The sequence below is a fragment of the Crinia signifera genome, chromosome 6 (genome assembly GCF_055691185.1).
Source record: "Crinia signifera chromosome 6, ASM5569118v1, whole genome shotgun sequence".
NCBI classification, from domain to species: Eukaryota; Metazoa; Chordata; class Amphibia; order Anura; family Myobatrachidae; genus Crinia; species Crinia signifera.
In genome coordinates, this window is record NC_139222.1 from 252214688 (window position 1) to 252242601 (window position 27914).

Sequence of the window (27914 nt, forward strand, 5' to 3'; positions counted from 1 at the left end):
TTCAATTTGAGTACTTATCTCAAAATAAAAAATCACTTTTACATGCACCATAGAGCGCCCCTCTCTCTTTCTGTGTATTTCTAGATATATATATATATGTATATATATATATGTGTAAGTATGTGTGTGTATATATATATATATATATATATATAATTATGGTGTGTGTGTGTATTGAAGCAATGAATGGATGACAGAGGCAGTGTATGGCTGTGTGTATACAGTACATACATATGGATGTTTTATAAATCTACACCTTTAATATGAGATTTAGTAAGTCCATGGAATGCTGCCTGTTTGTTCCATTACCTGTCATGGTTGTAAAGAGGGAGAAACTAGGAACTTTTATTTTATATATATATATATATATATATATATATATATATATATATACACACGTTATGGGGAAATTGGCCATAGCCAGAATCGCACCATGTGTATGCCCCTTCTGGGTACTTGGTTGTATTCAATGCAGTCAGGCAGCTGGGATACATGAGATGCCGCCTATGCACTTTCACCTGACTGGCCAGGAAAGGGGTAATGGGGGGGGGGGGGGCGCAGTTGGTAGAAGTTTTGCCTAGGGTGCCAAGAACCCTTGCACCGGCCCTGCATTTATAACAGCCTGGTTTCTTTTTTTTGCACATTAAACAAAGTGCTAGCTTCTCTGGGAACCATGTTGGTTTTAACCAGCAAGTCCCTGAGGTTTTTTCCTCTCTTGTAGTTGGGCATAACTGTTTTCTGGTTAAAGCATGGGAGAGATTTGTCACTGGTAACTAAAGGCCATACCGCCCTGACTGCCCTCGGTAGAACTTGGCTGGCTTGGGTATATGCAGTAACAAAGGGGATTTTGTTAGAAATAGTGTTTTTTTCTGTTTTATTTTGGAGAAGCTGCTCACGGGGTGTTGTCATTACTTCCATTTTTTGTTTTAGTAACACCGAGGGATCATACCCTCGCTGGATAAATCTTTTGACTTGTGTATCTAAACTGGCTTCCAGCATGGACTCGTCACTCATTATGCGGGCCACTTTTGTCATTTGTGACTTTGGTAAGCCTTTTTTCAGCGCTGGGGCATGGTGACTACTGTATTTTAACAGTGTGTTCCTGTCGGTCTCCTTGTTATATACTGTGGTTACTATTTTCTGTTGTTTGAGGGAAATGGTGACGTCCAAATAGTTTATGGCTATTTGACTTATGGTAAGTTAGTTTAATGGGGCTATCTGTTGAATTGATTAGGGATATTATATTTTCTAGCTGCTGCATAGATCCTGACCATATGAGTAACAAGTCATCTATGTATCTAGTGTACTTACACCTCAAAAAAGCGTTTCAAGGGGGCCTCTTCAACAAAAAAGTGCTGGAAACTCTTACAACGGACTTTCCTGTCTCTCCAGTCATATACACAATACCAAAAATACACAAAGACTCCATAAACCCCCCCGGACGGCCCATTATTTCTGCACGTAATTCTCTGTTTCAACCAATTTCCCAATTTCTGGACTCTCTGGTACAACCGCACATCATGGCACAGAAGACATACTTAAAAGATACCACACAACTACTCATCAAACTACAAGATCTCAAAGATGTACCACAGAACACCGTACTTTGCACCATGGATGTAAAGAACTTATATACCGTTATCCCCCATGGACAAGCACTGGCGGCAGTACGCACGTTCTTATACAGAGTCCAGTTTACAGCTTTGGACATCCCTTTGTTTCTTACTTTGCTAGAATTAACACTAACCCGGAATTATTTTATTCACAATGGTGCTTATTATTTACAGTTAACGGGGTGTTCTATGGGGTCTAATGTGTCACCGTCATTAGCAAATATTTTTATGTTTGAGCAGGAAAATATTTTTTTCTTTACAGATGACAGTATCAGCACACATATCATCATGTACACTAGATACATAGATGACTTGTTACTCATATGGTCAGGATCTATGCAGCAGCTAGAAAATATAATATCTCTTATCAATTCAACAGATAGCCCCATTAAACTAACGCATACCATAAGTCAAATAGCCATAAACTATTTGGACGTCACCATTTCCCTCAAACAACAGAAAATAGTAACCACAGTATATAACAAGGAGACCAACAGGAACACACTGTTAAAATACAGTAGTCACCATGCCCCAGCGCTGAAAAAAGGCTTACCAAAGTCACAAATGACAAGAGTGGCCCGCATAACGAGTGACGAGTCCATGCTGGAAGCCAGTTTAGATACAGAAGTAAAAAAATTCATCCAGCGAGGGTATGATCCCTCGGTGTTACTAAAACAAAAAATGGAAGTAATGACAACACCCCGTGAGCAGCTTCTCCAAAATAAAAAATAAAAAAACACTATTTCTAACAAAATCCCCTTTGTTACTGCATATACCCAAGCCAGCCAAGTTCTACCTAGGGCAGTCAGGGCGGTATGGCCTTTAGTTACCAGTGACAAATCTCTCCCGTGCTTTAAACAGAAAACAGTTATGCCCAGCTACAAGAGAGAAAAAAACCTCAGGGACATGCTGGTTAAAACCAACATGGTTCCCAGAGAAGCTAGCACTTTGTTTAATGTGCAAAAAAATAAACCAGGCTGTTATAAATGCCCCTCGTGCACCACCTGTAGCATGATGCTAACGGGCCCAGATGTCTCACACACCCCCTGACCGGTCAAAAATTCAAAATCTTGCATGTCTTGTCATGTAAATCCCAGTACATAATATACGTAATAATTTGCCCATGCGGGAAATATTACGTTAGACAGACAATTAGAACATTCAGAGAGTGGATGGCCCTACACCGCTCGGCTATAAAGGCTTGTATCAAAGGGGAGAAGATAGAACAGCCAGTGGCCAAACATTTTAAGGCGCATTGGCATTCTTTGGAAAGCTTAAAAAGCAAAATCATAGACCATGTACCCCCCCCCCCCTCCCTCGAGGGGGAGACAGACAAAAAATCCTCACAAAAAGGGAATCGGAATGGATATTCCGACTCAATGCATTATCTCCAGAAGGTCTTAATGAAAAAATAGCCTGGAATGCCTTCATATAGATTCTAACTTCTAAGCATTCGATTAACACTTTCCTCCCCTTTAGTAAAATATTGCTACCACACAATACGTTGAATTATTTATGCATTTATCTGTAATATTTATGTACTGTAGTAAATACATAAATTAATGCTATATTGATGTTCTTATGCACCTGTGCTGTGTAGTCTACATAGCACAGAGGTATGATGTGAATATGAAAGTGCAATGAGACTGTGGACATTGAAGATGTCGACAATCCACTCAGTATAACAAAATGTACTTTATAAACCATAGGGCATGTATTTCCAACACTGCCAGAACGCACTTATTCAAGGTTTAGTCAATAAGTTTACACGATGCACTTTCAGCAGCATATTCACGCAATTTTGATTTATTTTTTAGCACTTGTTGTTTGCACCATGTGATCCAGCAGTTTGCAGCTGGTCTTACTGAACCTGCCTCCCCAGACGCCGGAGAACAGCGAGCGGCGGCATCCAGGGTCTCTAGGCAACGGCTTGTGTCACACAGGCGGAGCCAACAACCCGGAAGCCAAGCTCCCGGACACGGCGGCGGGGAATGGCAGCTACACACGCTGCTGAATATAAGGTAAGAGAGCACACAGCTCTGCTTCTTTCTTTACTTTCCACATGCACATTGCACTTTCAAAAAACGCACGTCCTGATGAAAAGACCTAAAGTGTTTTTCTTGTGCACTTTATGAACTACTATTAAATATATATATACTGTATATGGTGTGCCCGGCATTCTTCAAAAGTATATATAGATAGATATATCTATCTATATATACTTTTGTAGAATGCCGGGCACACCGCCGAAATGCTGGTTACTTGTCGGGTGCCTTCATCCAGGGGGAGTACAGACGGTAGAATAATGCGGCACTCCAGACCTTTTCAAAACTTGAATAAATTTTATTTTAGCACAGAAACAAACGTGGGTTTATTGAATTCGGCAAGTCTTGTTGTGGCTTGAGAAAGGGGCACAGCCCCGAAACGTTGCCGAATTCAATAAATTAAATAAACCTTGTCTGGAGTATTTATTGATTGCCGAGTGCCACCGTCTGTCTATGGGATAGATAGATAGATAGATAGATAGATAGATAGATAGATAGATAGATAGATAGATAGACATTGTAGAAGAAGGCAGGCACTCACCAACTGGAAATTTAAGATAACATTTTATTCCATAGCAGTGGACATAATCAGTAAATCAATGTTTCGATGCTCCACAGGGATCTTTTTCAAGATAAGACAAGTGTGACACATGGACCCATAGCACCAGGTAGTGTGGGTATACTATGGGAACCAAATTCCTTTAAGTGGAGCACCACCATGTTGTCTTTAAATTGAATTGAGTGCAGTTCAGACCTTGGATATATATATTGCTATTTAGTGTTTTCATAAATTCCAAGACACTGACAGTATTCTTGTAGTTTCTTTGACTAATGCCTGAACATAGTATCAACAAGGACCAAGAGATTGGATGTAATAAAATTAGCCTACCAACTTAGAATTATTGATGGTCCTTGTGGATCTCTGGCAAGATATATATATATATATATATATATATATATATATATATATATATATATATATCCATATATTCCCCGACACTCAGTATCTGATCCATTCTCCTTGCTCCGGGTAATAACCCCTCAAATGCACAATCCCACAGAAAGAAGGCACTCAGGAGACTTTTAGATGAAAGTGAAAAAAACTTCACTCACATTTAATTCAAAAGGTTAAGTCAACGTTTCGTGGACTGCATCCACTTCCTCAGGACTCATAGCAGGTATTTACATATACAGCAGGTATTTCACGAATGCACTCACCAGGACTACTTTAACCACTTGTAGTTGCCCGGAGATTTCTCGGGCTCAGCTGCGCTGCCGCAGCGGGCTGTCCCGGAAAATCTCCGGGCATACCACTATTATACAATAGGTGCGCGCCATTGGTGTCCAGGTGTGCACCACTGGCACAGCACCTCTACAGCACACCCCCCCTCCCAAATCCCTCCAGTCCCCCCCCCCTTCCCGTCACCTTTGCTCCGGCGATCGCTGCGCCGGAGCTTCCCTGACCCGCCCGTCCGCCTGTCACTCATTTTACAGTGACGTCGGCAGCAGGCTTGGGGATGGTCGGCCCGGCTCGGGGGGACTCGGGAGCGCTCAGGCACCCGAGTCCTCCCGAGCCGCCGCCAACATCCCCCAGCCTGCCGCTGTGGTGGGTTTTGCTGGGGCAGGACAAACCTGCACTTGTAGGTTTGTCCTGCACCAGAAAAACCTACCACTCAAGGGGTTAAACTTTGCTTAAAAGTATTTATTATCTCACATGGGTCACAACGGCAGTTGTCAGGTCACGTGTCGACGCTTCAACCGCGCTTCAGACAGCCTATCTCAAGACACCACCAATATCGCCACCAACAAGCAAGCCCGCTTGCTTGTGTGTATATATATATATATATATATATATATATATATATATATATATATATATATATATAGTGTCAGCTCATCTTTCATTTCCAAGAAATCTTGTTCTTCCTTTGTTAAAACTCCCTTATTTTAATAAGTATCTGGGGGTGTAAGGGAATGTGGTCACTTCAGATGTCAACTTTTTTCATTTCCAACTTTTCCATGTCTACCTATTGCTTGTGTCGACCTTTCGCCTCTGTCAGCCTAAGCCATGTTGACCTTTTTCGCATGTCAACATATGGTCTGTCGACCTATTAACTATCGACCTTCTCACTATAGACCCTATGACCCATACCCCTATAGTGAAAAATGTAGACTGGATGGGTATGATGAGAACCCTTCACAGACTACAACACCTGGCGCTTAATCTTTTATTTTATTAATTGATTAGGTGCACATGGAGTTGAATTGAATAGAATTACATTTTATACCAGCTGCTGCATGCGTCTATGTGAGTCTGCCTATGCTCACACTGAAAAGGTAAAACAACAAGAAAAGGTAAAATATAGGCGCTATGCGCTGCAAGGTGTAATGATGTTTTCCGTATTATTCTGCTTATCCAAAAATGAATTTGGACACACTGTTTAATAAAATAACAATTTTATATTATAAAATAGCATGAAAATATCACGATAATTAAACAAAGAAAAATATTAATTAAATCAAGTATTGTTAATAGTGTAATGAGATGGTAGTAGTACTGGGTCTCCACTTATTTAAAGCATCATGTGGTTTTGATATAGCTTTATAAAGAATCAGTGGACATCAATCAGCTGTCAGCAGTTGTACAATAAATAGATGCCTCACAATAGAGCAGGGGTGTGGAACCTTTTTTGTGCCAAGGGCCGTTTGTATGGGGAAAAAAAATCCTTCGGGGGCCATATGTAAAAATTTCTCTTACAAATTGTCCTGCTGCAGCTGTCCCACACTCCAGCGGCTACCGCTGAACAGGACTGACAGTCTCTGGCTGCTGCTGATTAAGAGGAATCTCGCAGGAACTACCGCCCTCTTGTGAGAATTCCCCTGTACTTGACTCCCGGCAAAGTCGCCGGGCGAGTGGGTGGGCCACTCATACCCCCGGGCCTGAGGTTCCCCACCCCTGCAATAGAGGGTTAATAAGCCAGGTAAAAGCACCAGTTCTTTTAGCATGTAGGCTGACATGCAAGAGTTAATAATTAGTGGTACTGTCCCACTGATTCGGTTCTTAGTAACCTGTAAGGAGCCGTTGGTTGTAAAGTCGGCTGGGGACCATCCACTTCAACAGGTAACAAAGTCGTGTGTAGTGGGTTAGGGGGGAGCCACTCACTCTCTCCGGCAATAGGAACACGTCTCACCGGCAGTTGTATGGGCTCCATGAAGAGACCTGAGCCGGTGCTGCCTGTGAAAAAGCACACCCCGTTCCGGCATTCACAGCCGCATGCAGCGGTATAGTCAACATGTTTTATTCCTGTAATCAGCAGGGAACATTTTCAAGACGGATAATGACTGCCCCATCTTGGGCTCTATTTAAGGGATGTGGTCCACCTAATTTTCCAATTAATTAATCAATTAATTGTACAATTTTTTCATCAATTTAGTGTTCAGTATAAATAACAACATATAAAAATAGAATAAAATAAAATAAACTGAAAAATAATAAAAATGAAATATATAAATACATAAAAACAAATCTTTTAAAACAGTGTGTCCGACACAGTTCTACATTTATAATATATAGCGACAATCAAATTGTCCAATAATTAGTATTCGTGTATGTTAATAGATTAAATTACAATGAAAGAGAGAGAGCATTTGGGATTTATATTTTCAATTATACTAGATATATCTTGTATTTTAACCGACTAACCTTTTCATATAATGGATTTTCCAAAGGGAGATACATAATAATAAAAAATGTTAGGATTCATTAATTAGTATAGACGTTAATCAGTTTATCTATTGCTATCGATTTATTTTATTCATTTACTGTAATCAATATTAATTATTCCTGAATCTTGTGAAATAAAATTTTGTTCAATAATTCATTCTAATTCAAACCCACAGAATTGTATTGTGTATATATAGGTGTACATATATAGAATATTACAAATATAATGAGTTATAAAATTTCTTACTAAACACCCAAAATGACTACATTTATATATATATATATATATATATGGGGAAATATCCATAAAAAAAAACATAAATAATATGAAGAATAAATTTATAATGATGAATAATAATAATAATAATAATAATAATAAGGTACTTGTGTACATTCATGGCTCCCACGATGTCCATCGCATAGTAAAAAATCGCATTGCATGCGATTTTTTACAGAAATGCATCCAAATGCATAGAAATTAGTATCAAACATGTTCAATGGCCCCCAAATGTCATTTTTTCAGGCTGTACCACCCCCACTATCAACGCGAACCCGAAGCGTGGCGAGTGCAGCGAGCCCGCGAGGGGCGGCGGTACGCGTCTTACGACCTTTTCATACCCCCACTATCCACGTCGGCGTGGAGTTGAGAATAGAAAGTGTGGCGAGCGTAGCGAGCCACCGAGCCCGAAGCGTGGCGAGCGGACACGGATACCTTCACAGGTATACGCGTCCCCTTGCGGGCTTCACAGGTGTCCGCTCGCCACACTTTCTATTCTCAACTCCACGCCGATGTGGATAGTGGGGGTATGAAAAGGTCATAGGACGTGTACCGCTGCGCTCACCACGCTTCGGGTTTGCGTTGATAGTGGGGGTGGTACAGCCTGAAAAATGACAAATTATACTAATTTCAATGCATTTGGATGCATTTCTGTTAAAAATCGCATGCGATCGCATGCGATTTTTAAAAATGCATACAAATGGCAAAAATCGCATGCCATCGCATGCCACTACATATGGCATGCGATTGCATGCGATGGGAGCCGTGAAAGTACACAAGTACCAATAATAATAATGAGTAAACCTCAAAGATATACACAAATATATGCACTTTCTCGATATCCATTAATCTGACAAAGTGAGGATTTATACACTATAATCTGTTGAATATTTTCTCATCTTATATACATATTAATATATACATATGAAGTAGATGTATTTCTTCTTTCAAATTTTCCTTGGGGGTTGGAGGAAGAGAGGTCTGCAAACTCACATTGTCGCATAAGCGCACCGTGAGTAGACCTCCATCTCTCCAGTCCGCAAAGAATGTGTACAAATGCTTTTTTAGAAATTTTCTTAATCAATTTAAGGAAGAGGCGAGAGATTTGTGGTTGAAAAAGAGGGAGGGAGAAGGGGGGGGGGACAGAAAAATAATTCCGCACTTGCAAAATCTAAGGCTTCATTCAATCCTTGAGTATAAAGAGTGTCTAGTTTGAATATCCACCTTGTCTCCGCTAAACATAATTTTCTGAAGTGATCACCCCCTCTTTTTGTATTGATAATAGATAACTGTCATAATAGAGAGCCCCTTGGGGTCACTCATATATTTTTCAGAAAAATGTCATGGAATGCTATGATTTTGAGCTTTCTTCGGTATATTATTTATGTGTTCCCTAAATCTGGTTTTAAGACTCCTTATTGTGCGGCCCACATACTGTAGTTTACAGGGGCACTCCAAAACCTACACACAATAGGTGGTTTCACAATTCATAAATTGTTTCAATGAAAACACCTTTTTATTGTAAGATGATATAATTGTATTTCTCTTATTTAGCATTTATTGACATGTCAAGCAAATATTTTTATTGCATTTAAAATTACCAATTGGTTTTGATGGGATCCATGTAGATTGTGTTGCTGATACTAAGGGGGGCAATAAGCTTGGTGCGATAAAGTCTTTTAAGATTTCTATTTCTCCTAAAGGTGATCTTAGGTGTTATTAGGAGACCATGTAAGACTCTATCTTGGTTTAAAATGTCAAAGTTATTTCATATGATCTTTTTTATTTGTTGTGATTTTGTATTAAATTTGGAAATAAATGAAATTGAGTTATTATGAGTTTTAAATTCCCCATTGGAGCGATCGTTGGATTTCAAGAGGATGTCTCTTCTAATGGTATCCACATTGTTTTTGGCTTCTATTAGAATTTTTTCAAAATAACCTCGCCTTTTAAAATGAGCTAGCATGAGTTGTGATTGATCATTATAATCAGTGTCCAGTGTAGAGTTGCAGCGTAATCTTTGCAATTGATTTTTGGGGATGTTATTAATCCACGGCTTATAATGTCCACTTTCATAGTGGAGATAGTTATTGGTTCCCACAGGTTTTAGATAATTTGCAGAGACCAGTCGGCCATTCTGAGTGGAGAATGCGATATCCAAAAAGTTTATACAAGTGTAGCTGAAAGTGTGTGTGTGTGAAAATAAGATTAAGGGGGAGATTCTCTAAGAATCTCCGCCCCCCTTCGCCGCCCATCGCATTTATAATTATTGCATATGTTCTAACATATGCGATAATTATAGCAAAGGACAGCTCTTGCATTAAGAGCTGTCCTTTGCGGTGAGAGTCGCCGGGTCCCAGCAGGTTCCGGCAGCTCCCCCCTCCCTCACACACCCGGCGCTGCTGCTGCTGCGCTGGGCTCTCCTCCTCCCTGCACCTGGAAGAGGATCAGTGCAGGGAGGAGGTCAAAGGTCCGGGCAGCACTGCGCTGTGCTGCCCGGACACAGGTGAGGGAGGAGGGGGCAATGCGGGGCGGCGGGGGTCCGTGCGGGGCGGCGGCGGAACGTTGCGGGGCGGCGGTGGGATGCAGTAGAAGCCCATTGGCTTCTATGGGGCATCGCCAGATTTTTCTGGTGATGCCCCCCGCCGCGTTAACCCGGCGGGGGGATGCTTACAGCTTCCCAAAATGCAGTAAAAACCCCGATAACGGGGTTTTTACCGCATTTCTTGCATAGAGAATCTCCCCTAAATGTGTTAGAATTTAGAAAATTAACAAAATCAAGTGCCAAATCGTGTCCCCCTTTCCAAATAATAAATAGATCGTTGATTAAACGGCCACAGAGGACCAGATTCTCTCTATACGGACCACCCCATATAAGTTCTAGGCGGCCCATAGCCGTTCCAAGACGTTGCAAAAAGTGGTGATCTTCAAACATAAAATAATTGTGAGTGAGAATAAACAAGATGGAGTCCAAAATGAACTCCTTTCTTGGTGTGGAAATTTCATTATCCGAATCGAAATAGTGGTTAACCGCCTCAATTCCTTTATCATGCGGAATATTTGTGTAAAGTGCTTGGAAATCAAGGGTAAGGAAGCCCCACCCCTCCGTCCAAGATAGTTCAAAAGTTTTATTTAAAATATGTGTGGTGTCTTTAATGTGAGAAGGTAGTGAAGTGACAAATTTCTGAAGGTGTGAGTCAACAAAATGTGATAAATTAGACGTGAGTGACCCTACACCAGAAATAATAGGTCTCCTAGGAGGTGTGGTGAGGTTTTTGTGAATTTTCGGTAAAAGGTAAAATGTGGGTGTGATGGGGTGATAAGGATATAGAAAGTGAGATTCCTCTTTGGATATGATGTCCAATACTGATTATTTATAAATAATAAACCACATGATGCTTTAAATAAGTAGAGACCCAGTACTACTACCATCTCATTGCACTATTAACAATACTTGATTTAATTAATATTTTTCTTTGTTTAATTATTGTGATATTTTCATGCTATTTTTTAATATAAAATTGTTATTTTATTAAACATGTCCGAATTCATTTCTGGATAAGCAGAATAATATGGAGTAACATCATTATACCTTGCAGAGCATAGCGCCTATATTTTACCTTTTCTTGTTGCCATACCCCTATAGTCACTCAGGTCACCTCTCCCCAGGCCAGCCACAGTGATCATAGATTACCAGTGGCAGCCGGCAATCTCAATGGTTCACCTGTAGGTTCTACTCCTTCCCATTTGAATTACTCCCCAGCCATGTGGCCAGGTACAGATGGCCATAACATTGACCATGTATGATATGCTACAGCCGTTATTAATACTAATAATAATAATAATAAATTACTTTAGTGTTCGTTTTTATAAAGGATCTAATTAGTTAATATTTTCATAGTTCAGTTTGAAATTGTATTTTTTTATAGAATATCTAATATAAAACTTATATTTAAAAAATATTCTGTGTCTAAGGAATTTTAAATAGATGTTATGAACCAAAGTCACTCATTAACCCTTTCAGCTCCAACATCTGGTGAGGCATATTCTTATGCATAGAGCAACTTTGGTAGAAATAACATATGCTCTGTATTGTGTGTGTGAAATTTTAAAGCATTGATAAGTGTTTTATAAATGCTTATTTTGTTAGTGTACATTTCAGCATTAAACCATTTTCAGTGTAGTAAAAAGATTATACGCTAGGTGCATTTTCCTTCTTGCTTTATTTCTATGTGGTGAAAAGGACATCCTGGTCATAAAACAGACTGGTTCCGGTTGATTGATCTCTTCAGTGTCTATATAGACAGTCAATGGGTCTACCCCAAAAGGTCAACGTGCAATAGATCAACAGGGTCACAAGGTCGACAGGGTCAAAATGTCGACATGCAATAGGTTGACATTAAAAATGTTGATATGAGTTTATCATGATTTCTTTTAAGCCACCTTGTTGTTATTTTACCACCCATGTTGGCATAGAGGGGGGATATAATAGTATGCCGAGCCAGAAGTATGGCATGTGAGGGTACACGTTATTGATACCAAAAAAAAGTCTACCTTTTCATTTTCCTTTTTCATGTCATCATTTTGACCCAGTCGACATTTTGACATGTCAGCCTTGTGGGGTAGACCAATTGACTGTCTATATAGTGTCTATTGTGTCTCTAGGTGCTGCCATGGCTATTGATTCCATGGAGAGGAGGTACCTTTGGGAGGTCCTGCAGGGTCTGGTTGGCCTTGACAAAGCTAAATCCGAAGCGTGCGCCGGCTAGCGGTGCGCTGATTGGCAACGCATGTCTTTTAGCATTGCATTTTGATCTGTATTTCTTTTCACAGGTTCTCATCTAAAAACCCGGTCTCAGGGTTCTGCCTAATTACTCTAAAATCTGCAAGTAGTGCTGTCAACTGCTGATACATTCCTGGTTGAGACAGACATCGATGTCTAACCAGGCAGCAGAGCTGACATGCATCTTCAGATAAACAGCAGCACAGGCACGCATTGTAACTAGAGTTACCAAACAAGCCTGTGACAGACATTGCTACAACATATCATATGTCTGTTCAGGCAACTTTGTAGCACTAGTTTTGGAGACTCAATATACACAGCCACAGCACTGAGACTATTAGAGTCACAACCAATCCAGTGTCTGCATTGACAGGCAAAACGTGGGCACCAGAATTTGAAATTACAACTATATAGCCATTGTGCTGATAGCACTGTTTGTTTGATTTATTGGTGTTGCGCCACATCTTGCTGTCTAATAAATATATACATGGTTATATCAAATGTCTGTTCAGGGGACATTGTAACACTGGCCTTGGAGACTTAATATACACAGCCACAGTGCTGAGACTATTTGAGTCACAACCAATCCAGTGACAGTCAAAACGAGGGCACCAGAACCTAATATTACAACTATACAGCCATTGTGCTGATAGCACTGGTTGTTTGACCTATAAAAGTCGCACTACATCTTGCTGCTTACTAACTGTATGCATGGTCATATCAGTGCCTAAGACTGTGCCTAACATCTACCTTATCCCAAATGTGGAATTATAACCACATGAGCATAATAAAATTGAATATTTTCCCATTTATTTGATTTTGTGGATTTGGTACCATATTGATGAATGGACAACCCTAGGAAGTACAGGCAGCATTACAATGTGGGTAGCAGAATTTAAAACCATAAACACAGGGCTGAGAATTTCGGGTGATTGCTCCACCGTATCTGATTTGCATTACACCCTTTTGCCTGCAATATAGCTACATATACATATATAGCTACATATATATATGGATTTGCAATTGACCTGAGTGTACTTTACCCCTCTTGCCCCAAAGTGGGGAATTCAACCACCTCTAAATACAACTAGTCATACACCCTCCCGCCCTCTACGGTCGGCTGAGGACTGTCGTCTCTCCTCCACCCTGATCACTGCTTCCCATGCTAGAGTACAGGACTTTGCCCGTGCTGCACCCCTTCAGTGGAATGCACTCCCTCGCTCCATTAGACTCTCCCCGACCTTGCAAAGCTTCAAACGGGCACTGAAAACTCATCTATTCATCAAAGCATACCCTTCCACTGCATAAACCAGCTGGTTCTCCGACCCCTTGCCTGTTTACATCCTGCTATCTAACCACCACCCACTTGCTTGCACCTCTTGTAATCTGTCTGTCTCCCCTTCCTACTAGATTGTAAGCTCCTGAGAACAGGGCCCTATTCCCTCCTGTTGTCAAAGCCCACTTCTCTTCACATTTCACTCACAGCTCTCCTATACTCAAACATTCAGTGACCATCTTAGTCTGCATACTCATCTCCATCATTGGCCTCAAGCCTCTAGTTGTATGTTGATTGAGTCCTCACTACTTACATTTGTCTCCCTGTATTGTTCCTTTGTACGGCGCTGCGAAACACTTGTGGCGCCTTATAAATAAAATTATAATAATAATAGTCCCGTGTATCTCCACATATATGAGTTTGGGAAGTTGTTCACATACTGACGAGTGGGTAACTCAAGGTCATTTGGTGACTTAACTCCTTGCAGTCCTGAGGCTGCTGGAACCAATACTGTCTCTTTCGATACCTTATTGATACAGAAAATCTCTAAATTACACTAAAATACTGTATCCATCCCCACCAGTAGGGGATACGAGACTTACAACTAAAAGGCAGTTTAAACCCACAATATAGAGAGCCATATACTAAAAATTCTCTCTTACAGTGGTACAAACACTATAACCTGTGATTAAACATTATATAACATATACTGAACCAGAACAGACAACAGTGCGTTGCCAAGAAGCCACCGTCCTTTTAACACACCTATTCTATCTTTTGTCCGTCACACTTATGTGTGTTTTATATTTCGCTAGTTGTAGATAATTAATAAAGGTTAAATTTTATTGTTTATTGTATATTGTTTTATAAATTTCTATGACAGGTGCACCACACCAGTGACAATCCTTTTTCTTGTTTCTCCTTGAAATATTGTGTCCAGGGTCTGGGGATCCGACAAGTTTTTTTGAGCGGAGTTAAACTGTTACATCAGCAGTCAACCGCCAGAGTTTCTGTTAATGGGTATGTTTCTTCTCAGTTTTTACTGACTAGGGGTACTAGACAGGGATGTCCTCTCTCGTCTGTCCTCTTTGCTTTAGCCATAGAGCCGTTAGCTTGTATTATTGACCTCATCCAGGCTTGAACTCATCCAGGCTATAAATCGGCTTCAGATTGGTCTACCGGTTGGATACATTTGCTTTGTATGTGGATGATCTTTCATTATTTCCAGACAAAAATGAGAGCACACTGTATTGATCTGTAAATTATTTAATCGATATAATAATCAATTTAGAGACATTCAAAAGAAACAATTATGACATTTACAATAATAAAATAAAAAAATATAATAAAAAACATAATATACATAAAATGTCCAGTATTTAAACCACACCAATTGATATACATTAATTTATGTTAGTTCTCTGGTGCTCTTAGCCACTTTATTCCAGTTAGCATCTTTGTATTTGTAGGTGGGGAGCTTCCAATAATTTATATGATCATTGTTGCAGGTTTGAATGGCTCCAAATTAAATCATTGTATCCATAACAGATCCTTTATAAATTGCAGCAATTAAACTCCTTTTCAATTAGGGCTTTGATGGTACCAATGATATAATGTGACAATGTGGCTCTGTCAGCCAGGATCAGAGCATCTCCCCATTATGAGTGTATAGTGTCACAGGCAGGAGGGGGAGGTAGGATGGTGAATGGTGGTTTCTAGTCGCTTCAACTGGCGTGGCTCTGTTGTAGTGAGAGCCGGCGTCGGGAACAACCTCTGCCGCACTTGAGCCGCCTCTTATCCTCTTACCGGCACATGGAGTAGATGTCAATCTCTGGCGGTGCCCGATCAGGTGGACAGTGAAGATCGCCACAGGTCTCTTACTGTGCATGGCCACTTTGAGAAGTTAATCCAGGAGCAATGTAGCCATACAGTCCAGGCCACTTTAAAAGGCTGGGGGGATAGCTGGGTCATAAAGGACGGTGAAATTCCCTGTCTTGATTCATTTCTCCATCTACATACACTGACGGTTTCCTCAGAAGATGGGAAAATCATGTTGGAGTCCTTGTTTAAAAAGGTGGTTTCCCCAATCAGTACAAAGCATTAATTATGCTGCACCTGTGTGTTATACTAGGCTTGCTTTGAAACAGGTGAGTGTGTTTGTGCGGTCTTATAAATACAGAAACATTTCAATCATTAAACTGTGGACATCATTCAATTTTAATGTATAATCATCAAATGCACGTAAAAGGGAATAAAATACACATATAGATCAGAGTAAATCCTAATTAGCAACATTGAACGTTGTTTGTTCTAATTTGTATCGCTTGAAATTCACTTCAAGTATTCTAAAGTTTGTTTCATCCATATATAGAGCCTGTGGCTCAGAGGTAAAGAGAAGGAACAGGAGAGAAGAATATGCCATCATCACAGGTTCAAATCCTGTGATGGGGCATATGATACTAATTAATTTAGATAATTTGTATTCATCTATTAATTTGAATAACATATATATTAGTCATTCTTATCTCCATTAATTTTAGTTCAAATCGAGATATATATAAACTCATAATGCTCCTTATAGCTCGTATGAAAACAACAGGTATGATAAGAGTCCTAAAATAAAGCAAAAGAGGAGGCAATGAGAAACAAGTACTTCCTATATGAATTCACAAGCATAGATAATCACAAGATTTTTAATGAAGTAAATAATATTCGTGAAAAGATGATGATGATCTATATTCCAAACCAGGCAGATAATCCTTATAATAGCTTTAAATTATCTAAACTTTAACATTCAATATAGATGCAAGGCTCATGGCCCTGAGGTAGGTAAAAGAACCAAGTAGAAAACAATCATTAGTAACCCAAGTTTGAGTCTCACATAGGGCCTTATTCTGGTTGGTGCGTATATTTCCGCGTACTTTCGGATAGCGGTTTTTAGCCTACTGCGCATGCGTGGGGAGCGCTATGCACATGTGCCACGCATGGTCTCCGTACTTGTACTCACTAATACTGTACAGAAATGTGCACCGCAAACACTCGGGAAATATGGGCGTATTATGGGCGTCATTCGGAACTACACAGGGGCGTACTTTCAAAGTGGGCTAAACTGGGCGGAAACATGGGCGGACACGGGGGATTGCACTTTTTTCGTAGGCGTGCATTCGGACAGCACACCGAATGCACGCAAACAAAACGGCAAGAAATATGCGGTGTCCATAAGCAAGTATTGCTTTGCGGACACCACTCGTTCATGCGCTAGGCATTCGGAACGCCTAATCACTACAAGTAATGTCAGCTGAACACAATCCAATTCACTCCTTTACTCATTACTCATTAATTACACGCTTGTCACTGCTTCAATTGGAACCATTGCAGCTTAAATGGTCCATTACTAAACACACACATATATGTTGCAGTTTTCACACACTTTTAAATAGCAAATAGTGGACACAACTTAATAAGAGAAATACACATGTCACTTCGACATGTATCAATTGAACCACACATTTGGGGGTGAAATAAAATATTTTATTACCAGAAGTTATAAAATAAAATGGAAAGCGCCGTGGTGTGTGTGCGGCGCATAGGCCACGCCCATAGTAGCGGCAACTCGCTTGTGCAAAACCTGGCCTAACATCAAACTATAATTTAGGTGACCTGTTTAAAGATTTTTTGTAATGGACACCTGTAACGTTATGCAATCCTAAATGCTATCTGTTGGGTGTTCAGTAGTACTGTGCTATTGTTGAGATTGTCCATAAAAAGTAAGTAACCCAATCCATTTTCAAATCCGGCCCAGAAGTCATGCAATAGTGATCACTGATGACATGCACTACACATGTGCTAGGCCTATAAATAGTGCCTTGCTGCTAGGTGCATTTGTCTCCAGAGCTGTATTGGGCCAGGTTCTAAGGTAAGCACTCGCATGGTCCAGATTGTTGGTACAGCAAAGTCTTGTTAGCATTACAGAAACATGTTACCTGCCCACCATTTAACTGACAGATGTTAAACCGGTGTGGCCCCATATAATGGTGAGCTACATGTCCCTGCATTATGTGAAATGTTTCATTTTAGTTATTGATCAGTTGATCACACCTGTAATACTTACTTTGTGTTTAGTTGTGACATGTTTTAAATACATTTGTCTTTAAGAAGGTGTGTGGTGAGGTAATATTATTGTAACTTCATTATAGATTACTATGGATCTGTGGGACTACACTGGGCGCCCCTGTATTGTACGTATAGTTGCATCAAATGTGACAAATGTTTGAGCATGACCAATCTTTGCATAGGTGTCTCGTTATTTATAAACCTTTTGTCGTAGGTTGCTGAAGCAGTGATGCAGTATATGGGTGATAGGCTAAGGGCACTTGCGGCTCACCCCACTCGTCGGCCAAGGAGGCCAGGACGTGCTAGAATCTTCCGCACACGGGTGACACTCTTTGGGATGCCCGATGATGAGGTACTTACTAGGTACAGGTTACCCACACATGTCATTCTAGATATACTCTCTTTAATTGAGAGTGATCTAGAACCTCTTCATGGGCTCACGACAGCAATTCCACCTCACACTCAGCTGCTGGCGGTGTTGCATTTCTGCGCCTCGGGATCCTTCCAACAAGTAGTGGCAGTACTTGCTGGAATATCTCAGCCGGCTTTCAGCCAAATCCTGAGGCGTGTGACGTCAGCCATGTTTAGGCGCAAGGGGCATTTCATGGCCGTGTCTTTTGCCCAAGAGACCCTTCACCGAAGCCAGCAGGCATTCCATCAAATTGCTGGCTTCCCTAATGTGATAGGGGCTGTTGATGGCACCCATGTACCATTTGTGCCTCCATCAAGAAGTGAGAAGATCTATAGGAACCGAAAATTGTTCCACTCACTGAACGTGATGGTGGTATGTGGCCCATCCATGGAAATTCTCGCCTTCAACTCGAAGTTTCCCGGAAGTGCCCATGACTCTCATGTTATCCGACAAACCGGGATTTGGCAAAGACTCCAAGAGCTTGAAGGCCGTGATGCGTGTTTTCTGGGTGACTCCGGTTACCCATGTACGCCCTGGCTACTTACGCCGTACAGCTCCCCAGAACCAGGCCCACAGGAGGCATTCAATAGGGCGCATGTTGCCACCAGGCAAGTGGTGGAGCGCTCAATTGGCCTGTTGAAAGGTCGATTTAGAGTGCTCCACCGCACTGGTGGTGACTTACAGTATGCGCCTGAAATGGTGTCGAGGATTGTGGGCCTGTGTGTTTGTTTTCACAACATAGCTGTGCGGCGTGAGATACCCTTTGATGAGTGGGAGGTTCCATCTGAGCCGCAAGACCCACCCATGCGCCCATCCCGCTACCCTGAAAGCAGACGCGGATACCAGCTGCGGGACTCTGTGGCCATGAGATACTTCAGGTACATTTCAGAATGTTGTCCAGACCAAACCTCATTCCGATCTATTATCCACATCAAGGTTGACATTGATTTAAATTTAGTGTCCTCCTAATTAAACATTAGGCAGCATGGCCTCTTAATGGCAATAGCAATAGCACTACGTATTAGGTTTGAGGTGTATTGGTTTAAGGCCAATATTGCACGTATTGTCCATAGATTTAACAACATATTTTATGTATTTATTTTTTTAGCTGAGCTTATCATCCGTGTCTGGTGAGTACATTGAATTTCTTACTTTTTTCACCATGTATGTGTGGGATGTGGGTGTGATTATTTTCTTTGGAGATGTAATTTTTATGATCACATATATATAAGTTTATTTTGGGGGTTTAGTTCAAAATATATAAGCAGTAGGAGGTAGGCAGGCAGGCAGGCAGGCAACCAGACAGGTGTCCAATATAATGGAGAAGTGCTAGTATGTGTATGTGTTTTTTCTCATAAATGTACGCATACACATAAATGCATACAGTAAGTAATGCGAAGTACAGCTAAGCGATGCCAAGCTATAGCACGCGTTGCTTGGCGGTGCGATGTTATCGCCGATGGTTGGGTGCATACACAATGTCCATGTCAATTTGGATAATAAAGTTAATACCAAATAGTGACCTTACCAACCAATCACAGGACATGCTAATTTCTCATACGCCACTCCTAAAATGGCAGCTTACCAGAGAGCCCAAGCCTTCAGCACCGCGGAGCTGTTGTCTCTGGTGGCTGTGATGGAGAGGAGGCTGGGGCGTGCTAGCCCCTTCATCTCCAATGCAGACAAGCGCCGGGCGTACCTTGCTGCCCGGCGACGGATATTCGCCCACACCAATGTGCGGAGGGCCGTCGCCCAATTGGAGCGGCGATGGTCCGACCTAAGGAGGCGGCAGCTGGAGCTGCTACAGCGGCTCAGACGCCGAATTGAACGGTGTAAGTTTTTTCGCAATTCATTAATCATTAACATTAAGGGCCAGATGTATCAAGCTTCATAAAGTGATAAAATGGAGAGTGATAAACAACCAGCCAATCAGCTCCTGCCTGACATTTTTCAAACACAACCTGTAGCATGACAGGAAGGAGCTCATTTTCACATTATTGAATAATAAGATTACATGAGGTTAGTTGGGTGTTTAGCACATAGAAATGCCATATACTATATGTGTGATATATAACACATATATAATGTGGTTAGGATATGTACTTGGTATAGTGATTACAATGTCAAATGACACTGACCCCCCCCCCCCCCCCCCCCGTGTACCAAGAGGCCCTACCCCTTGAGGAGTTGCCACCGCCTCCAAGAAGAGCCGGTGGAGGTGTCTGGCAGGGGTAAGTAGACGCAATGACTCATGACTAACTTAGGTACAGTTAGTTATGTGGCAAAGATGATGACATTTTGCTATAATAGAGTAAAGAGTAGTCCTAACAAATGGAAAACAACAGACACACTTTGGCCTTATAGGGCCATGCTGCAACCGTGCAATGTGGAGGCTCATGTAGGTGAGGAGTGTTTCTTTAAGCAGGGTCTTTGTATAGGAGACAAACAAAACATCAATGGAATATGGACAGGCCAGATTTCTAACGGAGTCTCAAGTGTCCAGTTCACCTGGCCCCCCTGTACCCAGTGGTCCTGTGTTGTTGCCATGTATTTTTGAAAGGACTTATGTAGGATGTATTGAACTTAGAAATGGTTTGGTGTATGGAAGCAGATTAGTGCTGCACTTTGGCCTGTCTGGCAATGTGACAAGGAATCATGAAGTAATAGGGTAGAGTGACTAGGGTAGCCTTTTAATGTGTTATCTATCTATCTATCTATCTATCTATCTATCTATCATGCAGTTTAGCTATTAAGCAGTAACATGCAGGTATATATGTATGGCTAAATGTGGCATGTTGTAGTGGGTGTAGGTTTCTAGTAGATTGAGGAGTGTTTGGCCAGGAGAAGTGTGAGTGATCCTTAAGTGTTGTGGTGATTTTGATATATACATTGTCAAATGTATGAGTCACACAAGTGTGTGTGTGTGTGTGTGTGTGTATGTGTATGTATGTGTATGTGTGTGTATGTGTGTGTGTGTGTGTGTGTATATGTGTGTATGTGTGTGTGTGTTTGTGTATGTGTGTGTGTGTGTGTGTGTGTGTGTGTGTTTGTGTGTGGTAGCAGCATCATGATCATATATTTTCTGCCATTAGATACAGGATTGGCTAAGTATTTGTTTGTATGTATGATTTCTCATGGTGTAGGTACTTAGGATTGACTGTACAAGGTGTACCTGAGTAGCATAATTAATGTTGTACCCCCTTTCTCATGCCCACAGATTACCTAGAAGCAGCCCAGGGTGTGCGAGGGGCCCTAATGAGGCTGCGGGAGGACCTCATGCGAATGGCTGGCCATGTGCAGGACCTCTGCGACCTCCTGCTCGATTGAATGTTTTTTTTTTTGTTTTTTTTTATATGTTCGGTAAATAAAAGTTAACGTTTAAGTACGAAGTTGTCTGTGTGTTATTTTAGTATTTTACAGTATAAGTATAAATATAATGAAAATTGATAAAATGTTGATGTTTACTTATGTACGCTGCAAAAGGGTAGATAGCATTTTAAATTGCATAGGGTTAATGTAAAGTGGTTGTAAGTGTTTAATGATCAATTAGATAAATAATAGATGACCAGGATAAACAATCCCTTTTCAGTGAGGTTTGATAATTGCCTAAGTGTGTCATGTGATCCATTTGGGAATTCAGATAAGAGTGGTGGAGATTTGTGCATAAGTACACCGCATCGGTGCGTACTGGCAGGTTCCCGTCCGTTCTGATGCGGTAAGGCCGTGCATACGCGGTCAGACCGTGCTTACGCTGTCAGACCGTGCAGAATCTGAGTGTTTCCCCCGCACACGCATGGTTTGTATGTCGTCCGTGAACACGCCCTGTTCTTAAAGAGTGACTTCGCCCGAATGCGGAGGACCGGTGGGCGTTTCTACGGACGATGTCCGCAAGCCACCGCACAGCGTGGCGTGCGGACCGCTCCGTAGGAATTCGGGAAAGTACGCACCGATCTGAATAAGGGCCATAGAGACAGAATTTTTTTTCCCTCTCCAATACAATATCTGTGACTATACACATGTAAGGGAAAGCAGTGAAGTATCACCCAATAAGGGTGAAAAAGAGAACAGCAAAATATCACCCAATAAGGGTAAAAGAAGAAAAGCATTACCGGTACCTTTGTAGTTTCACGGAGCCAGCATGGGCCGTGCGTCTGAGTCCCCTTGCGGGGCTCACTTCGCTCGCCCACGCTGCAGGCTCGGTGGCTCGCTACGCTCGCCACACTATTTAAAATCAACTCCATGCCAACATGGATAGTGGAGGTATGAACTATCCATGTTGGCATGGAGTTAAGTTACTTTTTTGGACATATTTCGTGGCGAGCATACACCCGAAAGTAGCACGGCGCCATGCTGGCGCTGTGAAACTACACAAGTACCGCATTACCTATGAGTTCCAATAACACTTTTAAATATTATTAAGCTCTATATTGTCATTTAGACCTGCTGGAAATAAAGTACCTAATCAAAATATCCAGTACACTTCTTGAGTGCAGAGTCTGTCATAACGGTCACCACCCCTGGATGTTTTATCTATGTGTTCTATGCCTTGTATTTTTATAACCCTTTGTGTTTGAATTTAACATGCTTAGATAATGAATGGTTCAATACTCCTTTTATTATATTTCTCTGATGTTCGAGAAATCTAGTATTGAGTGTACGAATAGTGCGGCCTACATATTGAGATCCGCAAACGCAGGTTATAAAATTTATTATAACTTTTAATATCGAAGTAAGACCCTAACTGGGTTGATTGGAAACAATTATTAGGCTCTTTAATATGGGGGCAGGTCATGCATTTGATTTTTTTGCACTTATAGCATCCTTTACATTTTTTAGACTCCTTATTTTCTATTCTATTATCGTTTCTAAAATGGCTGGGTGACAGAATGTCTTTTAATGTTTTGTTCTTTTTGAAAATAATTTTAGGTTCTTCCTCCAAATGTGCTGCCAATAGGTTGTCGCATTTCAATATTCTATAGTTCTTTTTTACAAGGTCTCTTAATTGTTCTGAATGTGTGTTGATTTTGAAATAAACAATGGACTATCAAGAAAGGTGGGTTTTAAAGCTATTTTGGGGGTCAGGAGAGATGTTCTCTCTACTTTCATGCTTTCTAATTCTGCTTTTTTTAGGAGCCACACAGGATATCCTTGTTCAAGGAATACATCTGACATCTTTCATTTATTGTTGGAACTGAGAGTCCTCTGAGCAGTTTCTTTTAATTCTACAAGATTGATTTTTGGGAATATTATTTATCCATGGTTTGTAATGACAACTATGGTAATTCAAATATCCACCATTATCCACATCCTTTTTAAATGTGGCAGTGGTGATGCTATTATTTTTAATAGTAATAGCTATGTCCAAGAAATTAATTTGTTGTTGATTAAAGGTGAACGTGAATTTCAAACTAAAAGTGTTGGAGTTACGTGATTCTAAGAATTCAAGTGCTAGTGTAGTGCCCCCTTTCCAATTAAAAAATAAATTGTCTATGTATCTGCCCTAGCGCACCAGGTTCGCCCGGTATGGACTTTGCCACACAAGTTGGTCTTCAAAGTGGCCCATATATAGATTTGCAAAACGTGGGGTAAACCTGGTGCCCATGGCAGTACCAAGTGACTGTAAATAAAAAACACAGTTAAAAGTGAAATATTTATGAGTGAAAATAAAAGTTAACAGATTGTATAATAAATCTTTATCTGTGTCCAAGTAATGCTGTATCATGTAGTATATTAGAATATAAAGATTCAACATAACAAGTTATTAGAAGATAGTCTGACTGCCACTCGACATGCATAATTCATTGTAAAAATTGTGTTATGTCTTTAATGTGTAAACGAAGTGCAAAAACTAAATCTTGTAAATGTGAATCAACAAAAGCAGAAAGATTAGTGGTTAGGGACCCAACACCTGAAATTATTGGGCGCCCGGGAGGTGTCGTGAGGGACTACTTTGGGTAGGTGATAATATGTGGTTACTACTGGATGTGAATTAAATATATAGTGATAATCTTTCTTGGAGATAGCATCTTCTTGTAATGTTCTGCTCAAGGTCTTTAAGTTCTTTACAAAAGGTAACTGTGGGGTCACCAGTCAATATAGAATAAAACTTTTTATTATTTATTATTGGCGGTATGCTTCTGCTACATAATCTTCTGTATTTTGAATTACTACGCCGCCTCCTTTGTAGGCGGCCTTGATTGTGACTGATCTATCCTCTTTTAGCTCTTTAAGTGCCTTATATACATGTGGGTGTAGATTATTTTTCTTTGTTTTACAACTGTTCTGATTAAATTTTTCACAAAATTTGCTAAAATCTTTCATTGTTAATGCATAGAAAGCTTCTATGCATCCACTTTTATATTGCATCGGGTAAAACGGTACTCTTTACCTAGAAGGGCGCCCACGATTTTGATCATGGGCATCGCAAGTAAAAAAAAACGCATCGGTCGCATCGCATGCGACCAAAAAATCGTATGCGATGCGATCGACGCGATTACCGCGATTTTACATAGGGAACAATGTTAAATGGGTCAATTGACCCGATTTAACATTGGGAACAATGTTAAATGGCCCACAGACCCCAAATAGCCACCCTGTGCCCCCCCCAATTGTTAACGCCAACCCATGATCAACGTGAACCCGAAGCGTGGTGAGCGCAGCGAGCCCGCGAGGGGCGGCGGTATGCGTCCTCCGACCTTTTCATACCCCCACTATCCACGTCGGTGTGGAGTTGAGAATAGATAGTGTGACGAGCGCAGCGAGCCACCGAGCCCGAAGCGTGGCGAGCGAACGAGGATACCTTCACAGGTATACGCGTCCCTTCGCGGGCTTCACAGGTATCCGCGTCCGCTCGCCACGCTTCGGGCTCGGTGGCTCGCTGCGCTCGCCACACTATCTATTCTCAACTCCACGCCGACGTGGATAGTGGGGGTATGAAAAAGTTGTAGGACGCGTACCGCCGCCCCTCGCGGGCTCGCTGCGCTCACAACGCTTCGGGTTCACGTTGATCGTGGGGTGGCGTTAACAATTGGGGGGGGCCCAGGGTGGCTATTTGGGGTCTGTGGGCCATTTAACATTGTTCCCTATGTTAAATCGGGTCAATTGACCCATTTAACATTGTTCCCTATGTAAAATCGCGGTAATCGCGTCGGTCGCATCGCATGCGATTTTTTTGGCCGCATTCGATGCGACCGACGCGATTTACATTTTAACATGGTTTTCTATGTAAAATCGTGGGCATCGCATGCCATTATAATGGCATGCGATGTACATGCGATGCCCGCGATGGGCGCCCTTCTAGGTAAAGAGTACCGATAAAACTTCTTATTTTTTCTTATGTATTTTATTTCTATGTCTTTTTAATGTCTCTAAATTGATTATTATATTGATTAAATCATTTATAGATCAATACAGTGCACTCTCATTTTTGTCTAGTTTTTTCATGTTGGTATTTGCATATTAAGCAGCATATTAATGGTACTTGTTTCCTAGTAGGGCGCCCACGATTTTGATCGTAGGCATCGCAAGCAAAAAAATCACGTCGGTCGCGTCGCGTGCTGACAAAAAAACGCATGCGATGCGACCGACGCGATTACCGCGATTTTACATAGGGAACAATGTTAAATGTCCCAATTGACCCGATTTCACATAGGGAACAATGTTAAATGTCCCAATTGACCCGATTTCACATAGGGAACAATGTTAAATGCCCCCCTCCCCCCAATTGTTAACGCCACTCCACGATCAACGTCAACCCGAAGCGTGGCGAGCGCAGCGAGTCCGCGAGGGGCGGCGGTACGCGTCCTCCGACCTTTTCATACCCCTACTATCCACTAGGGCGTGGAGTGAGAATAGAATAGTGTGGCGAGCACAGCGAGCCACCGAGCCCGAAGCGTGGCGAGCGGACGCGGACACCTGTGAAGCCCGCAAGGGGATGTGGATACCTGTGAAGGTATCCGCGTCCCCTCGCGGGGCTCGCTGCGCTCGCCACGCTTCGGGCTCGGTGGCTCGCTGCGCTCGCCACACTATTCTATTCTCACTCCACGCCCTAGTGGATAGTAGGGGTATGAAAAGGTCGGAGGACGCGTACCGCCGCCCCTCGCGGGCTCGCTGCGCTCGCCACGCTTCGGGTTGACGTTGATCGTGGAGTGGCGTTAACAATTGGGGGGGGGGCCATTTAACATTGTTCCCTATGTGAAATCGGGTCAATTGGGACATTTAACATTGTTCCCTATGTGAAATCGGGTCAATTGGGACATTTAACATTGTTCCCTATGTAAAATCGCGGTAATCGCGTCGGTCGCATCGCATGTCATTATAATGGCATGCGATGTACACGCGATGCCCGCGATGGGCGCCCAGATAGGAAACAAGTACCATATTAATCTGTTGATGCTGTGGTATTTTGATTAATAGTTAATCCATAACTCAAATTTATTAACTTATTCTTTTGCGCCTAATATACTTTTGGTATATATTGCTGTTTTATTATTTCTACAGGATTACTCTACAGCCATAGGGAAATTCTTCACAAGGAAAAGATATCAGGCGCTATGGCAGTAGCTGTGATTCTAGGTAAAGCAGCTGCTCAAAATGGGGGGGTAGTCAATCCCCACCTGGAGAAAAAGCAAGCAAACAATCACGCACAGGGCATGTGAGCAGCGCTTAATAAATTTAAACCAGTTGGATGAAAAAATGTATAATATTTTACTACAATAAATAACAAATATATAAGCAATATACAATAGATGCACAATGGGTACACAATAAAAAGCTTGTATTAAAATCACGCCACAGGGAAGTGAATAGAGTGTGGAATGGCCCAGGGGAACAAGGGGATATTTGGGTACAATGGGTCACAGGTAAGTGCACTTTACCGGATTTTTGAGTGACCTTTAGATCCAGGAGAGTCCACCTTTTTAACAAGCGATGTTGATCCTCACTATTTGTCACGGTATAATGTAGGCCGTTTGGAGGGAGATATAAACCATGGGCTTTCGCTTTTCTGCTGGTATTTTGCCCTAGTGGACTTTATTGGGTTATAGACACCAGGGTGGTCCAGGTTGCGGTGTTCGCCAGGAGATGGAATATCGCTGGAAAAAGGGCTTCTGCTCACACGGTCCTCTCACTATGTTGGCTGGATGGAATAAGCCAATGGGGGATTTGAGGAACAGTGTCCGCCACACAGTTGTGGTTTTATGGCAAAGGGGTACCTGGTATCCAAGAGTCCACACTGGGCAAGGTAGTACACACTTTTGGGGTCCTGGGCGTGAGAAACAGGGCTGTCCAACCAACGCGTTTCACTGCCGACTGCAGCTTTATCAATAGCACAACTATCCATAACTCAAATTTATTAACTTATTCTTTTGCGCCTAATATACTTTTGGTATATATTGCTGTTTTATTATTTCTACAGGATTACTCTACAGCCATGCCTATTCTACTGGAGGTGGTAGGTATTTTTGGAAAGTCCTTTATTATGTCGCTGAATGAGTCTACTTCTGCCATTCCGATAGTATCCCTTCCATTACAATGGACTACCAAATTCAAATATATGAGGATTAATATCACTGACATTTCCTACGATTTTACATCTCATGGGGGTATTCAATCCCGGCTGCTATTTGCGACAGGGGAAATAGCGGCAACTGCCTAGTCAATGCTGTCTTTCA

At 41.6% G+C, this 27914-nt stretch overlaps 1 long non-coding RNA gene across 1 annotated transcript in view; it reads left to right on the forward strand.

Annotated features, from left to right (window-relative positions):
* The window catches only part of LOC146009198 (uncharacterized), an 83920-nt gene extending 56936 nt beyond the window's left edge, over nucleotides 1-26984 (forward strand). The window contains exons 3-4 of the long non-coding RNA XR_014444622.1: nucleotides 14659-14738; nucleotides 26743-26984. This is a non-coding gene — a long non-coding RNA (uncharacterized LOC146009198). The remainder of the gene's footprint in view (nucleotides 1-14658; nucleotides 14739-26742) is intronic.
* The last annotated feature ends 930 nt before the right edge of the window (nucleotides 26985-27914 follow it).